Source organism: Giraffa tippelskirchi, chromosome 12 (assembly GCF_054371585.1).
Source record: "Giraffa tippelskirchi isolate mGirTip1 chromosome 12, T2T-mGirTip1v1.2.pri, whole genome shotgun sequence".
Classification (NCBI taxonomy): Eukaryota; Metazoa; Chordata; class Mammalia; order Artiodactyla; family Giraffidae; genus Giraffa; species Giraffa tippelskirchi.
The window spans coordinates 16017555-16039252 of record NC_137286.1 but is presented as its reverse complement, the minus strand read 5'-3'; the positions used below and the strand labels follow the sequence as shown (position 1 = coordinate 16039252).

General features: G+C 37.4%; 1 long non-coding RNA gene across 2 annotated transcripts in view; it reads right to left on the bottom strand.

Moving 5' to 3' along the window:
* Positions 1 to 21698, bottom strand: part of LOC145529032 (uncharacterized) — a 130273-nt gene that overhangs the window by 96322 nt on the left and 12253 nt on the right. Inside the window, exon 3 of one of the 2 annotated variants that reach the window (XR_014070856.1) lies at positions 5617 to 5676. The exons of the other annotated variant lie outside the window; for it this stretch is intronic. This is a non-coding gene — a long non-coding RNA (uncharacterized LOC145529032). The remainder of the gene's footprint in view (positions 1 to 5616; positions 5677 to 21698) is intronic. 2 annotated transcript variants of the gene reach the window in all.

Below are 21698 nucleotides of genomic sequence, written 5' to 3'. Positions count from 1 at the left end.
TCTTTGAGTCACTGTGTGGTGCCTCAACAAGCAGTGTATTCTACCTAGGTGTCCATTATCCTTCTTACATTGGCTAGAATGGGCTAGGTCATTCTAACAAGGGATGAAGAGAGCTACAAACCAGAACTAGATTTGAGTCTGGGATCCTTTTTGGTGAGACTGTCACCCAGAAAAGATATCATTCAGATGGCATTGAGTTGCAAATAGGAGAATAAGGGAAGCATCACACCAAGAAACATTCAAAGTGGAATCTCAGATTTTCAAAATAGGTCTATGTAATGCCACACTCCTATCTTGATAATTACCTAGGAATTGGCCAAGAAGAGATCTTTTTTTGAGACAGCTGCATTCAGTGACCAAATTGTCTTACTAATGTGTTTGAATCAGGAGATAGTGAAGAAAGTATACACAAGGAATTTTGAGCCAGTTTTTCAGGAGATTATTCCAATACTCTACAGTATCAGAAGCCTGCAGATGGAAGGCAGCATAGAAAGTCTATAAAACACTTTGACTTTCAGCCCAGTGCTAGGTGGTATTTGTATAAAAGTCAAACAATTAACAGACTGAAGATTGTCTGGAAAGGTGAAAACATGACATGCTTTAATTTCAAGAATCACAAGTATGTGACCAGAAGCAACTGATTGGGCTGTAATAGCAACATTATAATTTGAGCAAATACCAATGGTAGTATGATATGATTGATAAGCCTGTGACTGCTTTAAAGGTTCAATGTAACCAATCTGGGTCCATGCCCATCATGATGTGACCTCCCTCACCACACGTCAAAAAGTCAAGTTTGGTATAAGCCATAAGACTTTCATGCAGTCATAGCCCCTGCATCAGAAACACAGAGTCCTTTATTTTGTGTCCAAGCTATAATGTAGGTGGATTGCCAAATGTGGTGTGATGATGGATCCAAGCAGAAATGCTTGCAATCTGCTGTGTAGAGGCTCAGTCAGCAGTTGGATTCCAGATGGTCTGATCAGATAATGGGTCTGTACATCTACATGAGTGACCCAGATGGTTAGGTCAGCAGCTATGATTTCCCTTCCCACAGTGTGACCCCAAAAAAAGACTTCTTTAATGTGCTAACCTGTACTTTCCAAGTGGCCACAATTAACAATCCAAGAACTAGTAAAAATTAAACAAGGTTCATCAAGAAATATTGGTCAGAACTATGATTATCTGTTGACTTCTGCCCAATGAGTGGAGCGTTTACACCCGTTTTTAGTTCTGCAAAGCTGGCACTGAGTTTGGATAGTATAATGGATACCATCTGGTTGCAGCTTAGCTGACCCATCACTAAGTCAGGACCAGGCACTTACGGGAATATCTGTGACTCGGGTATCTCAATGAACAGCCAGCTTTGCTTCAGATTGGAAAGTGGGGGATAAAGATTCCTCAAAGGAGAGCTGTCACTTTGTTTAGTTTCTCATGAATAGTCAAGATACCACTGGGATCAAGCTGGCATATCCTTCACCCATACTATTTATTTTCTACAAGCAAGATTTACTGACTCCAGTCTACCTTATTGGTCATTGAATCTGAGCTATCCATCTGTAATGGAAATATTAGGCCAGAGAGTTACCTTCTATGGGATAAGGCTATCAGATCCAACAAGAACCCAGCTGCTTTTAAAAATGAATGTACCTAGTAGCTATGTAAAAATGCTGATGAATCCAAAACTTTCTGTGATATCTCTAGAGGAAGCTTACCTCCATTTTCTATAGAAGCCAATCAACAAGGTGAGAGTTAATGGAGATTTGTGTCTTGAAGGCATCATTAGTGTGGTAGGAACCAAATGTACTGGCATTTTTTAAAAAATAATTTTATTTATTTTGGCCATGCTGGGTCTCCATTGCTCTTCAGGCTTTTCTCTAGTTGTGGCAAGTGGGGACCACTCTCTAGTTGTGGTGCGTGCACATCTCATTGGGGTGGCCCCTCTTATTGTCAAACATGGGCTCTAGGGTGCATGGGCTTCAGTAGTTGCATTATGTGGGCTCAGTAGTTGTGGCTTCCAGACTCTAGAGCACAGGCTTAACAGTTGTGGCTGTGCAACGAAAATATTTCCTGCCTTACCAATAAACCAGAAATGTCACAGCCATCAGGGACTTCTGGCCTCCAATGTGAATGAGGCCTTGCAAAACTTCATCCATGGGATGCTGCCCCACCCCAAAGTGATTGCTGAGGAGGTGGGGGAATGCTAGAAGCAAGAGGAGCTGGGAGAATGCAAGAAGCAAGGAGAACAAAGAAACAGGATTTGCCCCAGATAGATGAGGTGCATATGAAAGGAATGAATTCAGTGAGCCCAGAGGCTTGCAACTTCCCATACAGAGAATGCTAAATTCCTTAACTCAATACCTGATCTTTGATGTTCAGCCTGCCTGCTCCCTTTGTTACAAACTTGTATATAACCTGACTTCCCCTCCTGCCTCCTTGGGGCAGTTTTCTCAGAGCTATTGAGATTACTGTCTCAGAGCTATTGAGATTAATGTTTGGCAGAGTCCTAACCATTCCCACCAAATAAAATAATTCTGTACTTTCAAGTTGTAACTATATTTTTAGTTGACATGGCACACCGGCTTACTTGCTTCATGGCATGTGGAATCCTCCAGGATTAGGGGTTGAACCCGTGTCTCCTGCATTGTCAGGCGGACCCTTTACCACTGAGCCACCAGGGAAGCCCCCAGTACAGGTGCTTTTTTATATGTGGATTTACCCAATTAGGAGATACCATCCCTCTAGTTTAAGGCAACAGTCTCCAACCTTTTTTGGCATCGGGGACTAATTTCATGGAAGACAATATTTCCATGGACCAGGAATGGGGGGAGGGTGGTTACAGGATGATTCAAGCTCGTTACATTTGTTATGCACTTTATTTCTAATCTAAAGCACCACTGATCTGAGAGGAGCTACTACTCCATGGCCTGAAGGTTGGGGACCCTAATTTAAAGGGCCAAGAAGTAATAAGCATATAGCACATTAATTCTTACTGTACATTCATATAAGAAATAGAACATCGAATTGGCTAGTAGGACCACACTCAAATTGTCATGTCAGCTTCTCTTTTCCACAGAGAACCCTGCCTAAACATTATCAGTTTAATATTGGTAAAACTTTTCATACCTCTTGTTCTAAACAGGATGCAGTAAAATGGTATGGTGATTTGGTTGTATATATCAAACACAACCATGAAAGTCTGATTGGTTTTTCTTCACCAAATTGCTCTGTATACTTATGTACTCTTCAGTCCCCCTTAGGTTCCAAAAGACCTTTAGTCTCAGATATATTCAGTTTCTTCCTTAAGCAGCAGAGGCAGGAATAATGGGGGAGGAAGGAATCATAGGGTGTAAATAAGAAACTTTTTTTCCCCCAGTACTGTGATGGTCATTTATGGATAAAGCAAACAAACTTGCAATGTTTTCTGCTCATCTAATGCTTTATAGCTGGCAGAAATGTAATCATTGTTGACAGATTGGGGACTCTTTGTTATAGTAGCGAGAGACAGTTTGCTTTCTGGTGATGGCTATGGAGTTTATATCCTCTGCTTCACATGGATTTGATTTGCACAGTGACTACCTTGTTTGAGACCTTTGCCAACAAATGTCCGTATAGTCAAAACTATGGTTTTTCCAGTAGTCATATATGGATATGAGAGTTGGACTATAAAGAAGGCTGAGCACCGAAGAGTTGATGCTTTTGCTCTTTGGTGTTGGAGAAGACTCTTGAGAGTCCCTTGCTCTGCAAGGAGATCAAGCCAGTCAATCCTAAAGGAAATCAGTCCTGAATATTCATTGGAAGTGTTAGGTAGTTAGAATAGGAAAAAGGAGTCCAGAATGATGGTGGCTAAAAGACAAGGAAGGGAAAAGCCCATGAAAATAGGACAAAGGAAGGTCCGAGGACTGGACTGAGGACCTTAGGTAGAACAAACAGCACAGCTGGCTGTCTCAATTTACATAGGGCAGGCCCAGGGGGAGAAAAAAGCATATAAAAAGAGGAGCCAAAGGGCCAGGGCTCTCTCTCGCTGTCTCTCACTCTCTCTCACTCTCTCTCGCTGTCTCTCTCACCTGCGCACTCTCTCTCCTCTTTGAGTCTTTTGGGTTGGCAGGCCCTCATGCCTTGAGGATGTATTTTCCTTTATTTTGTAAATAAAACTGAGATGTAACACACAGCTGTAACACTGATCTGTCCGAGAGTTGAGATAGGGTCTGTCCAAGAGCTGTGACACGGTCTATCTGAGGGCTTTAACATCTGTCGCTTCAATTTTTGGTTGGGACAAGACAGAACCAAGGAAATTACGCACTGCCACAACAGAAGGACTGATGCTGAAGCTGAAACTCCAATACTTTGGCCACCTGATGTGAAGAGCTGACTCATTAGAAAAGACCCTGGTGCTGGGAAAGATTGAAGGCAGGAGGAGAAGGGGACGACAGAGGATGAGATGGTTGGATGGCATTGGTGACTCGATGGACATGGGTTTGAGCAAGTTCTGGGAGATGGTTAAGGACAGGGAAGCCTGGCGTGCTGCAGTCCCTGGGGTCAAAAAGAGTCAGACACGACTGAGCAACTGAACAACAACAACCTTGTTTGAGAAGGTATTTACCCCATCTGTTATCTGAACATTTGCTCTCTTTGTTATATAAGACAACATTTATTAGATTACCTTTCAGTTTCAAGATAAAGATTAGCAGAGTTTCCCCAGGTATAGAATAGCTGCAAACTTTTTTTTTTTTTCCTCCTTCTGAATTTCTTTGAGTCAGGTTCTCATTTTCCAATGGTTCCCTTTCTTCATCATGGAAAACTATCTCCAGGGCAGTAAGAGTCTGAATAACAGTCATTGCCTCATCTTTGATTTCCCTAAGGACTTTACTGTCTCAGGGATATCACTCTTACAGAGACAGAACCCATTGAAAAACATTCTGAGACTTTTTACTGTCAACTCTGGATTTATCTAAGGTTGACATGATAGACTTCAGGAGGGGCTGAGCTTGTGACAGCTCAGGGTTGCTTTTTTTAACAAGCTTTAAATGTCTTATTGCCTCACCTCCCAAGTGAACCAGCCAAACCTGTAATGATTCACCAGGTTTTTCTCCACAGTAGGCACAAAATTTCCTCCCTTATGCTCAGTGTTGCAATGTAGGTATGCGTCTCTGTAACTGTTGGATAGGGGAGAGGATCTTCTGTCCATTCAGGATAAATCTTCATGATAGTTGTTACAGTAGTGGGCCTGAGGCTGATCACCAAATTGACAAGAAAATTTCCTTTGTGCAGGGGAGAGTTTGCAAAAAAATTAGACACTTTTGGAGCACTTGTCTATGAACCTATTTCATACTACTCAGCAAGCAACCCCCTCCCTTACTTAGCCATGTTAACAGGTAGTAGAGTGTGGAATCATTTATCGCCCAGTCAACCACAAAATTCAGTCAATATGTTCATTACCAGTTCACATAAACTTCAGTCACATCTTGTTAATTGGCTGGATTAGCATTCTTTCTCTTCTTGTTCCTTACAGACAGCCTTCCCCTAGGAGCTAACAAGTTAGTCTCCTACAGTTTCACGGAAGGTAATAGAAGAAACAACAATAATAGGTCAGAGAAACAAGAATTTAGTACTCACAGAGCTAGCAATAGCCAGACTATCAGCATTTTCTTGTGCTGGTTCCCCAGGCCTCAGTCCCTAGAAGGTTACATAAAGAGGGCCAGGTAATATCTGCAGGGCATAGTCATTTGTGTTACAAGAGAAGAACTCAGAGATTGAAGAAATCATGATACTTTAATATAGTAACTAAATATTCCTGTCCTTTCGTCTAGTGGAAGATATTATATCTATCTTCTAAGGATGTTTACTATACGAATAGCCTTGGAAAGATAGTCCAGAACAACGGTAGCCAGTGCTTCCCTTCACAAGATGGGCAGAAAAGTGATATACCAATGGAGACTATCTCCCAAGATATTCTCTGTGAGCGAAAGGCAAGAAAGTGTTTTTGGCAATTAAGAGCACAAGAAACTGATAGATACATTGGATTTATGTGGCTTTTATATAGTTTTAAATTCACCATGGATAGCAACATGTTCTTGTGTGGAATAAAATGATGGTTTGGCTTTTGACATCATGAATAAAGAATAGCTGTGAGGACTGTGGGAACTCATTTTTGCTCCTTCCCTATTGGCTCAGTCTGTAAAGAATCTGCCAGCAATTCAGGAGACCTGGATACAATCCCTGGGTCGGGAAGATCCCCCAGAGGAGAGTATGGCAACCCACTCCAGTTTTCTTGCCTGGAAAATCTCATGGACAGAGGAGCCTGACGGGCTATGGTCATGGGATCACAAAAAGTCAGACACGACTGAACGACTTTCACTTTATATATATATATATATATTTATATATATATATATATATTTATATATATATATATATATATGCGTGCATACTCAGTCGCTTCAGTTGCGTCCGACTCTTTGTGACACCATGGACTATTGTCAACAGAATTCTCCAGGCCAGAATCCTGGAGTGGGCAGCGTTTCCCTTCTCCAGGGGATCTTCCCAACCCAGAGATCGAACCCAGGTCTCCCACATTGCAGGAGGATTCTTTAACAGCTGAGCCACAAGAGAAGCCCATATATATATATAAACAAATGTATAAGTATAACTCATATATATTTATATGTCATCCACCACATTTTATATATATATATATATATATATATATATATATATATACAGTGTGTATGTATATTATAATGAATATTATATATAATATAGACAAATGAAATTTAAAATAATAGCATGATGTACTTTGTGTAATATATTACAATATAACATATTTATGTAAATAAGCATTTAGAGAAATGTATTAACAGTGTTTATAATCTAGACTGATATTTAATATATCCAATTTTTTCCTTTCTACAATAAATCAGAATTATATTTAATAAGATCTCAGAAATGTTTAAGAACATGTTCCTTAGACCAATAAGTAAGTAGATTTTTCCTACCTTTCTTGATGAGTCTTCCCAGAGTTGGACTCTCAAAGAGGTAATAATTTGGGAGTGTAACAAAACATTTAGGAGTCAATGCTAAGTATCAAGAGTATAGAGGGCAAACTGTCATTGACAGCCTTACTCAACCAAATTCTGCTGTATCTTTCAATTCAGGGGGGAAAAAAAAGAAGACTCCTCTCAATTCAGTTCAGTTCAGTTCAGCCACTCAGTCGTGTCCGACTGTTTGTGACCGCATGATCTGCAGCACATCAGGCCTCCCTGTCCATCACCAACTTCCCGAATCCACCCAAACCCATGTCCATCGAGTCAGTGATGCCATCCAGCCATCTCATCCTCTGTCATCCCCTTCTCCTCCTGCCCTCAATCTTTCCCAGCATCAGGGTCTTTTCCAATGAGTCAGCTCTTCACATCAGGTGGACAAAGTATTGGAGTTTCACCTTCAACATCAGTCCTTCCAGTGAACACCTAGGACGGATCTCCTTTAGGATGGACTGGTTGGATCTCCTTGCAGTCCAAGGGACTCTCAAGAATCTTCTTTAACACCACAGTTCAAAAGCATCAATTCTTCAGTGCTCAGCTTTCTTTATAGTCCAACTCTTACATCCATACATGACTACTGAAAAAACCATAGCATTGACTAGATGGATCTTTGTTGACAAAATAATGTCTCTGCTTTTTAACATGCTATCTAGGTTGGTCATAACTTTCCTTCCAAGGAGTAAGTGTCTTTTAATTTCATGGCTGCAGTCACCATCTGCAGTGATTTTGGAGCCCAGAAAAATAAAGTCAGCCACTCTTTCCACTGTTTCCCCATCTATCTGCCATGAAGTGATGGGACCGGATGCCATGATCTTAGTTTTCTGCATGTTGAGCTTTAAGCCAACTTTTTCACTCTCCTCTTTCACCTTCATCAAGAGGCTCTTTAGTTCTTCTTCACTTTCTGCCATAAGGGTGGTGTCATCTGCATATCTGAGGTTATTGATATGTCTCCTGGCAATCTTGATTCCAGCTTGTGCTTCCTATCCTATTCTCAAAATTTTTGGTGAATATCCATCAATCTCTATATTCTGTAGGGCAGATTTTAAATCATAATTTTCAGCCAATACAGATTTACCACCTGAAAAAATACAGTTGTTTCATTCTGAAGGACAGTAATTTTGAGTGATTACTACATCTCAGGGGAGGAGATACATAAACATTTTACTAAGAATAACTTCCTTAAATCCTCATAGCAAGCCAAAAAGTAGTCACTAGCTTCATTCTTGCTTGAGATGAAAAACTCAAGGCACAGAGATTTGAGGCAGCTTGTCCTGGCATAGAGTAGTAAGTGACAGATATGTGAATAAAACCCTGGTAGCCATGCACTTAACCTGATCTAATAGTGACTCCCAAGTGTTAAGGCAGCATCCTCACAGTGACTCAGCAGGTCCAAATTCCCGACACAGCCTCGGGATCAGTAGGAACTTTTGCAAACCTTTGAGGAATTTTGCAAGGTGAAAACTATTTTCATAAAAAGTAAAACTATCTTTTGTCTTTTTAACACTCATTCACTCACAGATGTATAGTAAGAATTTTCAAAAACTTCTGACATAATCAGAGTGAATGCAGTAGATATGAAAATATAAGTATTTTCTATTAAGCCAGATATGCAAAACTGAAATACTCTTCTCACTATTTTCTTATTTGTTTTGGAAAATCTGATTTTTATATGGTGTGTTTGGTTAAAAGGTTTATTACTAATATTTTTGAACATATTAAAAATAAATACATAAAAAACATTTTATATACACAAAGATGGATTAGAGAGATCTGATAAATTTTAAGTTAGAAGACAATGAATGAAAGTGAAAAAAAAGTGAAAGTCATGTCCAACTCTGCAACCCCATGGAATATAGCCCACCAGGCTCCTCTGTCCATGGAATTCTTCAGGCAAGAATACTAGAGTAGGTACACATTCCCTTCTCCTCGGATATTCCCAACCCAATAATGGAACTTGTATCCACTGCATCACTTGTATTGCAGTGGATTCTTTACCACTGTGCCACCAGGGAAGACAGTAAATACAATACAGATTGAAAATCCAAGTAGGCAGAAGTTGTTCTGGTTCCTCAGTTGGTTTTAATGGTGAAAAAGAGCCTGAGAATAAAATGTTTCAGAACCACTGCTTTAATGTATGAAAGTAAATTCCTTGAACAGACAGAAAATACTTTTTTCACACTCCCCTTGTTAATGTCTCTGAGTAGATAGCCATGTCACTTCTATAATCCCCAGCATTGCAGCCTATCTTGGGGCAAAAGAGAAGGAAAATGGTGGCTTGACTCTGGCACCACAATTTCCTAAACAAAATTTCCTAGACAATGGAAAGTGCTCTGGGAAGTGTCTTCTGAATTTCTGGCCAGGAAAGAACTACACATAGTTTTAGATTATCAGTTAATAAATAGTACTACAGATAATTACATGCCAGAAATAGGAGAGCTTCTCAGATTGCATTTTCAGTTAAAGAATTAATAAAACCAGAAACTGAAGTAGAAGTAGTGGGTAGCTCTGAGGGTTCAAGCTCAGTCACTGAGAAGAGATTCTCACAGAAACAAGTGACCATTCTATATATGCTGCTGCTGCTAAGTCGCTTCAGTTGTGTCCGACTCTTTGTGACCCCATGGACTGTAGCCTACCAGGCTCCTCTATCCATGGGATTTTCCAGGCAAGTGTAATGGCAGGGATTGCCATTGCCTTCTCCATTCTATATATTAGCAAACTAAATATCACATATCCCTCATTTAAACATTAGGAGAGTGGGGAGAATAGTGTTTCTAGAAATTTTCTACCATATTTATTCTGTAGCATTCAAAAATAAAAATGAAAGCATTCCTTTGAAAATGGTTTGTTCTAAAAAACAAAATAGAATGTAAAAGAACATCATTTTTGTTTTCTCAATAAAATCTAGAAAATACAGACTAATGAATTATAAAAAGTTAGCTTTCATGACAAGAAAGATAATTTTTAAAAAATCTGGCTTAGAGAACAAGCTAATCTCGATACTAGATACGAGGAGAGAGTATAAAAATAGCATCTATAAATTCAGATTAATATTAAATGTTGTAATGTATAGGCATATATCAAGAAAAAGAAGTAAAAGTTATATGGAAGAAAAGAACACTTAATCACCAAGAGAAAGAAAGAGTCAGGCATGGAAATGAAAGCTGATAAAATCAACAGAATAAAATGAAAATGCAGGAGTAGAAATGCAGTGGCACTGTCAGTGTGTTCAACAGGTAGGCAGTTTTTAAGCAAATGAACTAGCCTCTATATTTCCTGGAAGAAATATCTGGATTATAAAGATAGAATCCTAGTAAATATTAGAAAGGGAAAAATAGCAAGATTCCTACAAAGAACCAAAATTCATGCTAATTATACATTTCCTCTCTATTGTACATGTCAGAAAATAGTATCTTTAAAGTACTGAGTCAAAGAAGCTACAAAACATTGTGAATACACTAATTCAGAAGATAGAACCAATTTACCTTTCATGAAAAAATACTTTGGCTTGTTAAAAGTAAATCAAATATAGAACTGAAGCACAGTTATAGTTGTGAAGAAAAGATTTGAGAATACATTAAATAACAAGAGAAGTTTGCAGTTTATTGTTATTTGATAAATCTGGTAATTGAAATATATACACAAAAAAATTACTTTAAAAAGATTTAAATGAAATATCTTACTTACATAATAGCTTGTAAAAAATAATTTTAGGATAAATTGGCACCATAAATTCTATTTTCTAAAGCTAATTTGAGTTTTAAGAGTTGAGCGTTAACAGTAGGGCAGGCTAAATTGTGTAACTGATTTTAAGGGGTAAATATGTATTTCTTTGGGGCTTCCTTGGTAACTAAGTTGGTAAAGAATCTGCCTGCAATGCAGGAGACCCCAGGCGATTCCTGGGTCAGGAAGATCTGCTGGAGATGGGATAGGCTATCCACTCCAATATTCTTGGGCTTCCCTGGTGGCTCAGCTGGTAAAGAATTCACCTGCAATGTGGGGGACCTGGGCTTGATCCCTGGATTGGGACAATCCCCTGGAGATGATAATCCCCTGTAGATGGGAATGGCTACCCACTCTAGTATTCTGGCCTGGAGAATTTCATGGACTGTATAGTCCATGGGGTCACAAAGAATCGGACACAACTGAGCCACTTTGACTTTCTTATCTATCTTTATGATATTTCCTAATAATTTCTCTCATTCAAGACCAAAAGAGGGCTTAGTTCTCCATTTATATATTCATGTATGTTTAGATGTAAATGTTATACAGTCCATGGACTTTTCCAGGCCAGAGTACTGGAGTGGGTAGCTGTTCCCTTCTCCAGGGGATCTTCCCAGCCCAGGGATTGAACCCAGGTCTCTTGCATTGTAGGCAGATTCTTTACCAGCTGAGCCACTAGGGAAGCCCATAGCAAAATAATCCCATTCTATTTTTTAGATTTTGGATAATACAAATAAATTCTTATTTTGTAAATTTTCTCATATAAAATCCACAAACAGCATGTACATATCAACTCTATATGAAAAGTTTTGATCATTGCATTATATTGATAAAAGAATTTTTGGAACTAATAACTACTGTTGAAAAAAATCAATAAAAGTGAAACTATTTAGAAAGTTTTCGTGCTACTTAAATTTTCTTCTGAAATTGTTTATAATTTACTGTTTGTTGGATATATGGTTATATGGAAGGTATTGCTAAACAGTGATTTCTAGGGTTGCTTTTGTTGTTCAGTTGCTAAGTCATGAACGACTGTTTGTTACCACATGAATGCAGCAAGCCAGGCTTACCTGTCCTTCACTATCTCCCAGAGCTTGCTCAAACTTATGTCCATTGAGTCAGTGATGCTATCATTCCATCTCTCATCCTTTGTCGCCCAGTTCTCCTGCCCCAATATTTCCCAGCATCCAGGTCTTTTCCAGTGAATTGGTTCTTCACATCAGGTGCCCAAAGCATTGGAGCTTCAGCTTCACCATTAGTCCTTCCAGTGAATATTCAGGGTCGAATTCCTTTAGGATTGACTGGTTTGATCTCCTTGCTGTCCAACAGACTCTCAAGAGTCTTCTCTAACACCACAATTTGAAAGCATCAATTCTTTAATGCTCAGCTTTTTTATGTTCCAACTCTCACATCTGTAAAATGACTATTGGAAGAACCATAGCTTTGACTAGATGGACCTTTGTCGGCAAAGTGATCTCTCTGCTTCTTAATACTTTGTCTAGGTTTGCCATAGCTTTGCTTTTAAGGAGCAAACATCATTTAATTTCATGGCTTCAGTCATCATCTACAGTGATTTTGGAGAAGAATAAAATGAATTCTGTCACTGTTGCCACTTTTACCCCATCTATTTGCCATGAAGTGGTGGGACTTGATGTCATGATCTTAATTTTTGAATGTTGAGTTTTAACCCAGCTTCTTCACTCTCCTTTTTCACCCTTATCAAAGGTTTTTAGTTCCTCTTCATTTTTTGCCACTAGAGTAGTATCATCTGCATGTCTGAGGTTCTTGATATTTCTCCCAGTAATCTTGATTCCAGCTTGTGAGTCATGCAGCCCAGCATTTTGCATGATGTACTCTGCATATAAGTTAAATAATCAGGGTGACATTATACAGCCTTGACAGACTCCTTTCCCAATTTTGACCTAGTCTTTTTTCCATGTCCAGTTTTAACTATTGCTTCTTGTCCCACATAAAGGTTTCTCAGGAGGCAGGTAAGGTGGTCTGGTATTCTCATCTCTCTAAGAGTTTTCCACAGTTTATTGTGATTCACAGAGTCAAAGACTTTAGTGCAGTCAATGAATCAGAAGTAGATTGTTTTTAATTCCCTTGATTTTTCTGTGATCCAACAGATATTGGCAATTTGCTCTCTAGTTTCTGCCTTTTCTATACCTAGCTTGTACATCTGGAAGTTCTCGGTTCACATATTGCTGAAGCATAGCTTGAAGGATCTAGAGCATTACCTAACTAGCATGTGAAAGTGAGGGTAATTTAATGGTATGGTAGCTTGAATATATGGTAGCTTGGCATTGCCTTTCTTTGGGATTAGAATGAAAACTGACCTTTCCAATCCTTTGGCCACCTCTGAGTTTTCCAAATTTGTTGACATATTGAGTGCAGCACTTTCACAGCATCATCTTTTAGGATTTTTAAATAGCTCACCTGGAATTCCAAAACTTCCACTAGCTTTGCTCGAGGTAATGCTTTTTAAGATCCACTTGACTTCACACTGCAGGGTGTCTGGCTCTAGATGAGGGACCACACGATCATGGTTATCCAGGTCATTAAGATCTTTTTTGTACAGTTCTTCCATGTATTCTTGCCACCTCTTCTTAATCTCTTCTTCTTCTGTTAAGTCCTTGCCATTTCTGTCCTGATTTGTGCCCCTGTTTGTGTTAAATGTTCCCTTGGTATCTCCAATTTTCTTGAAGATATCTCTAGTGTTTCCCATTATTTTTTTTAGCTTCAATCAATTATTCAATATTGTCTACAAAAGTCTTAAAATGTAGGATTGTTGACCAACTGCTTTTCACTGACAATAGGGCTAAAGGACGCCAATATATTTAATACAATATGAAAAGTTCATATTGTGCAGCATGAAAAATATAGTCAGTAATAATGTAACATCTTTATATGATGACACAAAAGTGAGTAGACATTTTGAGGATATCTTGTAATGTATAGTCACCTCAGTCATGTCCAACTCTGTGCGACCACATAGACGGCAGCCCACCAGGCTCCGCCATCCCTGGGATTCTCCAGGCAAGAACACTGGAGTGGGTTGCCATTTCCTTCTCCAATGCATGAAAGGGAAAAGTGAATGTATAATAATATCTAATCACTATGTTGTGCACCAGGAATTGACCTGGTGTGGTAAGTCAGTTATACTTCAAAAACAAACTCATTGAAAAGGAAATCAGATATTTGTTACCAGAGGTGGGGAAAGTGTAAATGGAAGAAGACGTCAAAAGGTATAAACTTCCAATTAAAAGATAAATAAGTGCTAGGGATATAATATACATCATGATTAATATAATTCACACTTCTATGTATTATATACGAAAGTTGTTAAGAGAATAAATCTGAAGATTTTTCATCATAAGGAATGATTTTTTCCTTTTTAAAAATTTTATATCTATATGAGGTGATTGATGTTCACTAAGCTGGGCATCCGGTCCCATCACTTTATGGCAAAAATGGGGAAAAAATGGGAACAGTGACTTTATTTTCTTAGGCTCCAAACTCACTGCAGATGGTGACTGCAGCCATGAGATTAAAAGATGCTTGCTCTTTGGAAGAAAAGCTATGACAAACCTAGACAGCATATTGAAAAGCAGAGACATCACTTTGCTGACAAAGGTCTGTATAATCAAAGCTATGGTTTTTCCATTAGTCATGTACAGATGTGAGAGCTGGACCATAAAGAAGACTGAGCACCAAAGAACTGATGCTATCAAACTGTAGTGCTAGAGAGGACTCTTGAGAGTCTGTTGGACTGCAAGGAGATCAAACCAGTCAATCCTGAGGGATATAAACCCTGAATATTCATTGGAAGGACTGATGGTGAAACTGAAGCTTCAATACTTTGCCCACCTGACGCGAAGAGCCAACTCATTGGAAAAGACCCTGATGCTGGGAAAGATAGAGGGCAGGAAGAAAATGGAGCGACAGAGAATTAGATGGTTGGATGGCATCATCGACTCAATGGACATGAGTTTGAGCAAGCTCTGGGTAATAGTGGACAGGAAAGGCTGGCATGCTACAGTCCAGGGAGTTGCAAAGAGTCAGACAATTACAACTGAGCAACTGAACAGCAATAGCAAAAACTTATTGTGGTAATCATTTCATGATGTATATAAGTCAAATCATTATGCTCTATATGGTAAATATATACAGTACTATATGTCACATATATCTCAATAAAATAGGAATAAAAACAATAAAGACATCCTTTAATCAAACTTTATAAAGTATGGGAAACAACCAGCTAGGATTTGAAAAGCAGAATACTGAGTAGCTGTGTAAATTTACTTTATCAATAAATTTTGGATTTTGAAAATTCAATCAGAGAATTTACTAAAAACACTCCTGTGTGAACATTTAAATTTATAAAACCAGCAATTTTTTTTTATAACTTCACTATTTCCATCTACTTCCTTGTATCACTTCTTATTTTCTTGCAGTTTTAAGTTCTGCAATATAAACCCCATGTCACAGGTATGTATGTAAGAATATCTCTTATAAGGCTTACCTTGAGATATGTAAATGTCTGCACTTATAAGGTAGAATATTCGGAATCTAAATTTTCATAGAACATGATGGGCAGCGTTTCTGGTAACAGTAATTTTGAATAAGGAGAAACAAAGCTATTTGCAGGTCAGTGCCAGGACCAGGTTTGTGGATTGGTTTAAGTGCAGAAGGGATACCATCCACCTGACCATCTGCTGCAGGAAAAGGAAGAAGGCAGATTGTGTTTTGGGTCATAGTTCCAACAGTAATCTGGTAATCTGCTTTAGTTCTAAAGGAATAAAGAGGAAAAATGGTAACGCACCTTGTTAACATGTGAATGAAGAATTTGATGTTTTGAGAACAAATGAGAAATAATACAGTATAGGGTAGCAGAGACATCAAGCATGAGTAAAGAAAAATTCTTCATACTGAAGGAATAAGAGAGGGGAGAAAAATCACATTCCTATAGATTCTAAGCTGAAGTAGGCTAGATCTAGTGCAATGTGATGCAACTAAAAAACCCTTCTTCAGAAAGGAAACATAATATTTTTGATGAGCTTAGACATTGGCTAGAAAAACTAATCATGAAGTGGATTAGAGGGTTTTGTTTTGGTTTTTTTCCAAAGTAGTCGTAAGTGATAAGTATAATTTACCGCTACAAAGGAAGACATAAAAATTCAAGCCTTGAGAAGTTCATAGAAAACTTGAAGTGCTTTGGAATATGCCAGGTCACAAAATTAGGAATTTGCGACTATCTTTTCTAGGCAGGCCCCTTGGGATATGGAGGTCATAAAAGCCATTAGAGGTATATAGAAGTAGTCTTCATTATTTTCTAAATATTATTGGTATGAAAATGAATGCTATCTTTCCTCTCCCATGTTATCTTGCATGTAAAAGAGCATAAATGTAATTTAATTAACCCTTCTTTAATCCATAGTATCCCATCTTATTTTACATTTGCAAACGGGGTGTATTTATAAAATATATGATTCACTGGCCAGCTTGGAGCAGTTTATTATTACTGATCCCTTATGTCACTGTACTATATTTACAACACTTTAAAGTCGAGGCCATGTTCAACACAATTTATTTTTTTTCTCTTCAGCCTTCTGTCTGCTTAAATAATACATTATGAGTGAACTAAAGGGAAACGATAAACTGTTCTACAGTAAAAATATTCAGACTTTATTCCATATCTCACAGGGACATTTTTACTAATAGAAAAACATATTTTTCAATTCCCTTTGGTTTAGTGCACAGTTCAGTTGTTACGTGTGCATATCATTGAGCAAAGAAGAGAGTCCTGTTGGAGACATGTGGTAGACTAAAACCTGACATTTCTAAAAGACATGCGGTCCTTTTCACAAGCGACATTCATTCTATATAAAAGAATCTGATGCTTGACCTAGAATAGTAAAGGAAACCCCACAGGACTTGCAAACCTACTTTCTAAAACTTGAAAAGAGAAAGTATGCTTTGAGCTCTACTGCTTAGAAAATTAATGAGTAATTCATCCTAGCCAAGAATGAGTTAGAGTTACTACAACCCACTTTTCAAACCCTGGTGGGTGTGTTATATATAAATAGGAGGTGAAAAGAGCTTTATGTTAATTATAACATTTAGCCTCTTGGGCTGAATTAAAATAAATAAATAATGTGTCATTGTAGGTCACTGAGTGAATCCATATTTTTCCTAAGTGAGTAAATATAGTTTTGATAAATACAAACTTTCCTGAAGGAATTTTCTTTCTGTTATGTGCACAGACACCCTATCAAGAGACAGTCTTTGACTTTGATAGAAAATCAGACTGCTAAGTTATCTTATACACACCACTTTTTCAATTTCTTCATTATTAACCAGTGAACCAAGGCAGAGATGAAAGTCATTAACTGCATACTAAAATGATTAAAGTTGTTCATTAGAATTTTAATCAACCAATCTGTGCATTTAAGTCAAGCACGCCAACTTGCATTTTATGTGTCAAGATGCCCAGAGCACATGCATTTAGAAAGTAAAACCAATTCAGTTTTAAGGAATGGTTTAAAATCATTATGAACATTTGAGTAACGCAATTGATTTCTCTTTTTGTTGAACTATAGTTTCTGTGTTATATAAGTTACTAGTATACAATATAGAGATTCAAAATGCTTAAAGGTTATACTCCATTTATAGTTATTATAAAATATTGACTATATTCCACATGTTGAACAGCATATCCTTGTATCTTATTTTATACATAATACTTTGTACCTCCTAATTCCCTTTTCTTATATTGCCCCTTCCCTCGTCTCTCTCCCCACTGGTAACCACTAATTTTTTTCTCTATACCTGTGAGTCTGCTTTTGTTTGTTGCTGTTGTTGTTACAGTCACTAGTTTGTTGTACTTTTTAGGTTCCATATATAAGGGATATCATACAGTATTTGCCTGACTTATTTCACATAGCATACTATGCTCCAAGTCCATCCATGTTGTCACAAATGGCAAAATTTCGTTCTTTCATATGGCTGAGTAGTCTATGTGTGTGTATAGATAGATAGATACATGCATACATATAGATGTTTATACATGTGTATATATATATATATATATATATATATATATATATATATGACAAATATTCTCTATTCATCTATTGATGGACCCTTAGGTTGTGCCATTATCTTAGAAGTTGTAAATAATGCTGCTATTAGTATTTGGGGTATGTGTGTCTTTTTGAATTAGTATTTTCATTTTAGATATGTATATATCCAAATTTGAATTGCTGGGTCATTTGGTGGTTCTATTTTTAGTTTTTTGTAAAACACCCATACTGTTGTCCACAGTAGCTGCACAAATTTACATTCCCACCAACAGTGTACAAGGATTCTCATTTCTCCATATCCTTGCTGACATGTGTTATTTTTGTTCTTTTTGGCAACAATCATTCTGACAGGTGTGAGAAGATACCTCATTGTAGTTTTGATTTTCATTTCCCTGATGCTTAGCAATGTTGCGCATTTTTGCAAGTGCCTGGTATCCACCTGCATGTCTTTTTTTTTTCCTTTTATAAGCTGTCTATTGAGCTCATCTGCCCACTTTTTTGTCAGGTTGTTTGTTCCTTTGATGAGCCGTATGAGCAACTTATACACAGATTCTATGCAATCCCTGTCATTACCAATACCAATAGATTACCAATAGCATTTTTCACAGAATCAGTATGAAAAATTTTACAATTTGTATGGAAACACAAAGGACCTTGGATAGCCAAAACAATTTTGAAAAAGAAAAATAGAGCTGGAGGACTCAACGCTCGCTGATTTCAAACTATACTACAAGCCACAGTAGTCAAAACAGTATAGTACTGGCACAGAAACAGGAAATATAGGACTCCCTGGTGGCTCAGTGGTAAAGAATCTGCCTGCCAATGCAGGAGACACAGGTTTGATCCCTGATCCATGAAGATCCCACATCCCATGGAGTGACTAAGCCCATGAGCTACAACAGCTGATACCACGAGCTGTAGCTGCTGAAGACCACGTGCCCTAGAGCCTGTGCTCTGCCAAGAGAAGCCACCATAATGAAAAGCCCACAGACTACAGCTAGATTAGCTCCCGCTCTCTGCAACTAGAGAAAAGCCCGTGCAGCAGCAAAAACTCAGCACAGCCAAAAATAAATACAGTTATATTAAAAAAAAACAAACATAAATATAGGTCAATGGAACAAGATAGAAAGCCCAGAAATAAGCCCACACACCAGTGATCAACTAATCTATGACAAAGGAGGCAAGAGTATACAATGAAGAAGAGACAGTCTCTTCGATAAGTGGTGCTAGGAAAACTGGACATCTATATGTAAAAGAATGAAATTAGAAGACTCTCTAACACCATACACAAAAATAAACTGAAAATGAATTACAGACCTAAAAATAAGACCAGATACTATAAAATTCCCAGAAGAAAGCATAGGCAGAACACTGTTTGTCATAAATTGTATCAATAATTTTTTGGTGAGGTCTGTGTCCTAAAGCAAAGGAAATACAAGCAAAAATAAACTGATGAGATCTAATTAAACTTAAAAGTTTCTGCACCGAAAAGGAAACTACTGACAAAATGAAAAGACCGCATACAGAATGAGGAAAATATTTGCAAAGGGTATGACTGATAAGGAGTTAATATCCAAAATATATAAACAGCTCATACAACACAATCAATTTCTAAAAGTTACATTAGATATTATTGTAGCATGATTCATAGTGCAAGTTAAATGCTCTTCTTCCTGATTATTTACAGTATATTCTCATTTCTCATGGCTTCTGCTGCTTATATATTATTGTTTTTGTTTTGAAAGAAACCGCAACACTCCCATGAATGTCAGCTAACAGATGAATTAATATGCAACATAATAATTATTGTTTTAAAATTTATTACTGACAAATTACAAATGTAAAAATGAGCTTCAGTTATTTTAGGGATTGCAGTTCTTCTCTGAGTGCCTGGATGATATGTAAAAATTCTTAGACTGTCCTTATTATTGGATGTAAACTTGGCCATTAAGTATGTAGTGTGGCATAATTCCTAAATAGCATGACCTTTCTCTAATCCCATTTTCCTCTTTGACAGAGTTCTTATTCTTTGAAAGAAGATTGCAGAGAAAAGGATTCTTAGGTACATAATAGGGGAATAAAAGTCTTTGGGATTCAGTCTTTGGAAATGATTTTTAAACACTTTTTAAAACATATATCCTGTCATCCATCCCCGAAGTCTGATATATATATTACCCCCAAATTCTAGTAGCATAAAACCTACCTTCCCCATCCCTGAGCTGCAAATTATTGAGCTACCTTAGTGGCCTCCAGAGTCGCTAAAGGGGGAGAACAACTTACACCGATGGATATGGAAAGAAATATTAGAATTCCTCTATGTATTTATTTTTGGAACATTCTTTGAAGATACTCACTTAATAATTTACACTGTATATATTATAGTACATTAGTAAAGTTGTGGTTATATATGTATTTCTTCAAAATTGGGATATTCATGTTAAAATAAACCCAATAAAAGTCAGATGGTAAGGAATCTGCCTGTAGTGCAGGAGACCCTGGGTTCAATCCCTGGGTCAGGAAGCTCCCTGGAAAAGGGAATGGCTACTCACTCCAGTATTCTTGCCTGGAGAATTCCGTGGATAAAGGAGCCTGGTGGGCTACAGTCCATGGGTCACAAAGAGTCAGACACTATTGAGCAACTAAGCATGCATGTATTTCTTCAAAACTGGGGTATTCATGTTAAAATAAATCCAGTAAAAGTCCACATTAAAACTATAGAGACCAATGGGGATATATTTGATATGCAGCACATTTGTGTAGTATATTTTTGTAAGTGGACTTCCCAGGTGGCTTAGTGGTAAAGAATTTGCCTATCACTGCAGGAGCCACAGGAGATGTGTATTAAATCCCTGGGTCAGGAAAGATCCTTTGAAGAAGGGAATGACAACCCACTCCAATATTCTGGTCTGGAAAGTTCTATGGATAGAGGAGCCTGATGGGCTACAGTCCAGGCTGTCACAAAAAGTCGGACATGACTGAATAACTGAGCATGAAAGCATTTTTGTAACTTTAACTAAAAAATTCATGCATCGCCTTTCAAAGTTTCTTATAAGTGCTCTGCCAATGCCATGGAGGCATCAGTAGAAATAGGTGTGAAAGTTGTTCAAAGTCACATATATATTCTGTTGCTTACTGTCACTGTATGTCACTCGATGCAATTTGTGAAAGTTAATGTATGTTTGTATTTAAATTACACAGCTAGTTTAGAAAAATATATATTTATAGATATGTCCATAAGCAGAACATACAATGACCAAAAGCAATTCTTATTGATACCTGGAAACAACATGGTGTATATAACATGTATAAAACATATAAATAAAAGTGATTTAGGGCAAGGATATTAATGTGAAAGAAATTGGTATCAAAATATAAGGAGAAAGAGAAATGAAAATACATTTTAAATATCATCTTGATACTTTATAACACTGACTTATTAACTATATAGTTCTTTGTACTGTTTAAAATTATATTTTGTTAATCTAAAATGTAATGGCTTTCAGTCCCATAGATTTAAATCATATGTTCTTCAATCTTTATATTTATAAAATTTAACTGAAAAATTATAATTATTAATGTTAATATTATTGCACTCTATTGTTGTCCTGCTTTAATAGATATTTTATTAAGATCTAGGTTAGCTTACATGACATGTTCACCAATAGCCCAGGGATTTTAACATAAATGATTCTACATGGAAAAGCTTACTTTGCATTATAACACGTGATGTTTCCTATGATTTCTTATTCCATCTGTTCAACTGTCCTATAGTGTTAATTTTCTAACTTTTGACTACATTCTTCCCATTTTGTTATAGCCTCTGTTTGTCTCTTCCTTTGCTGTAAAAAAA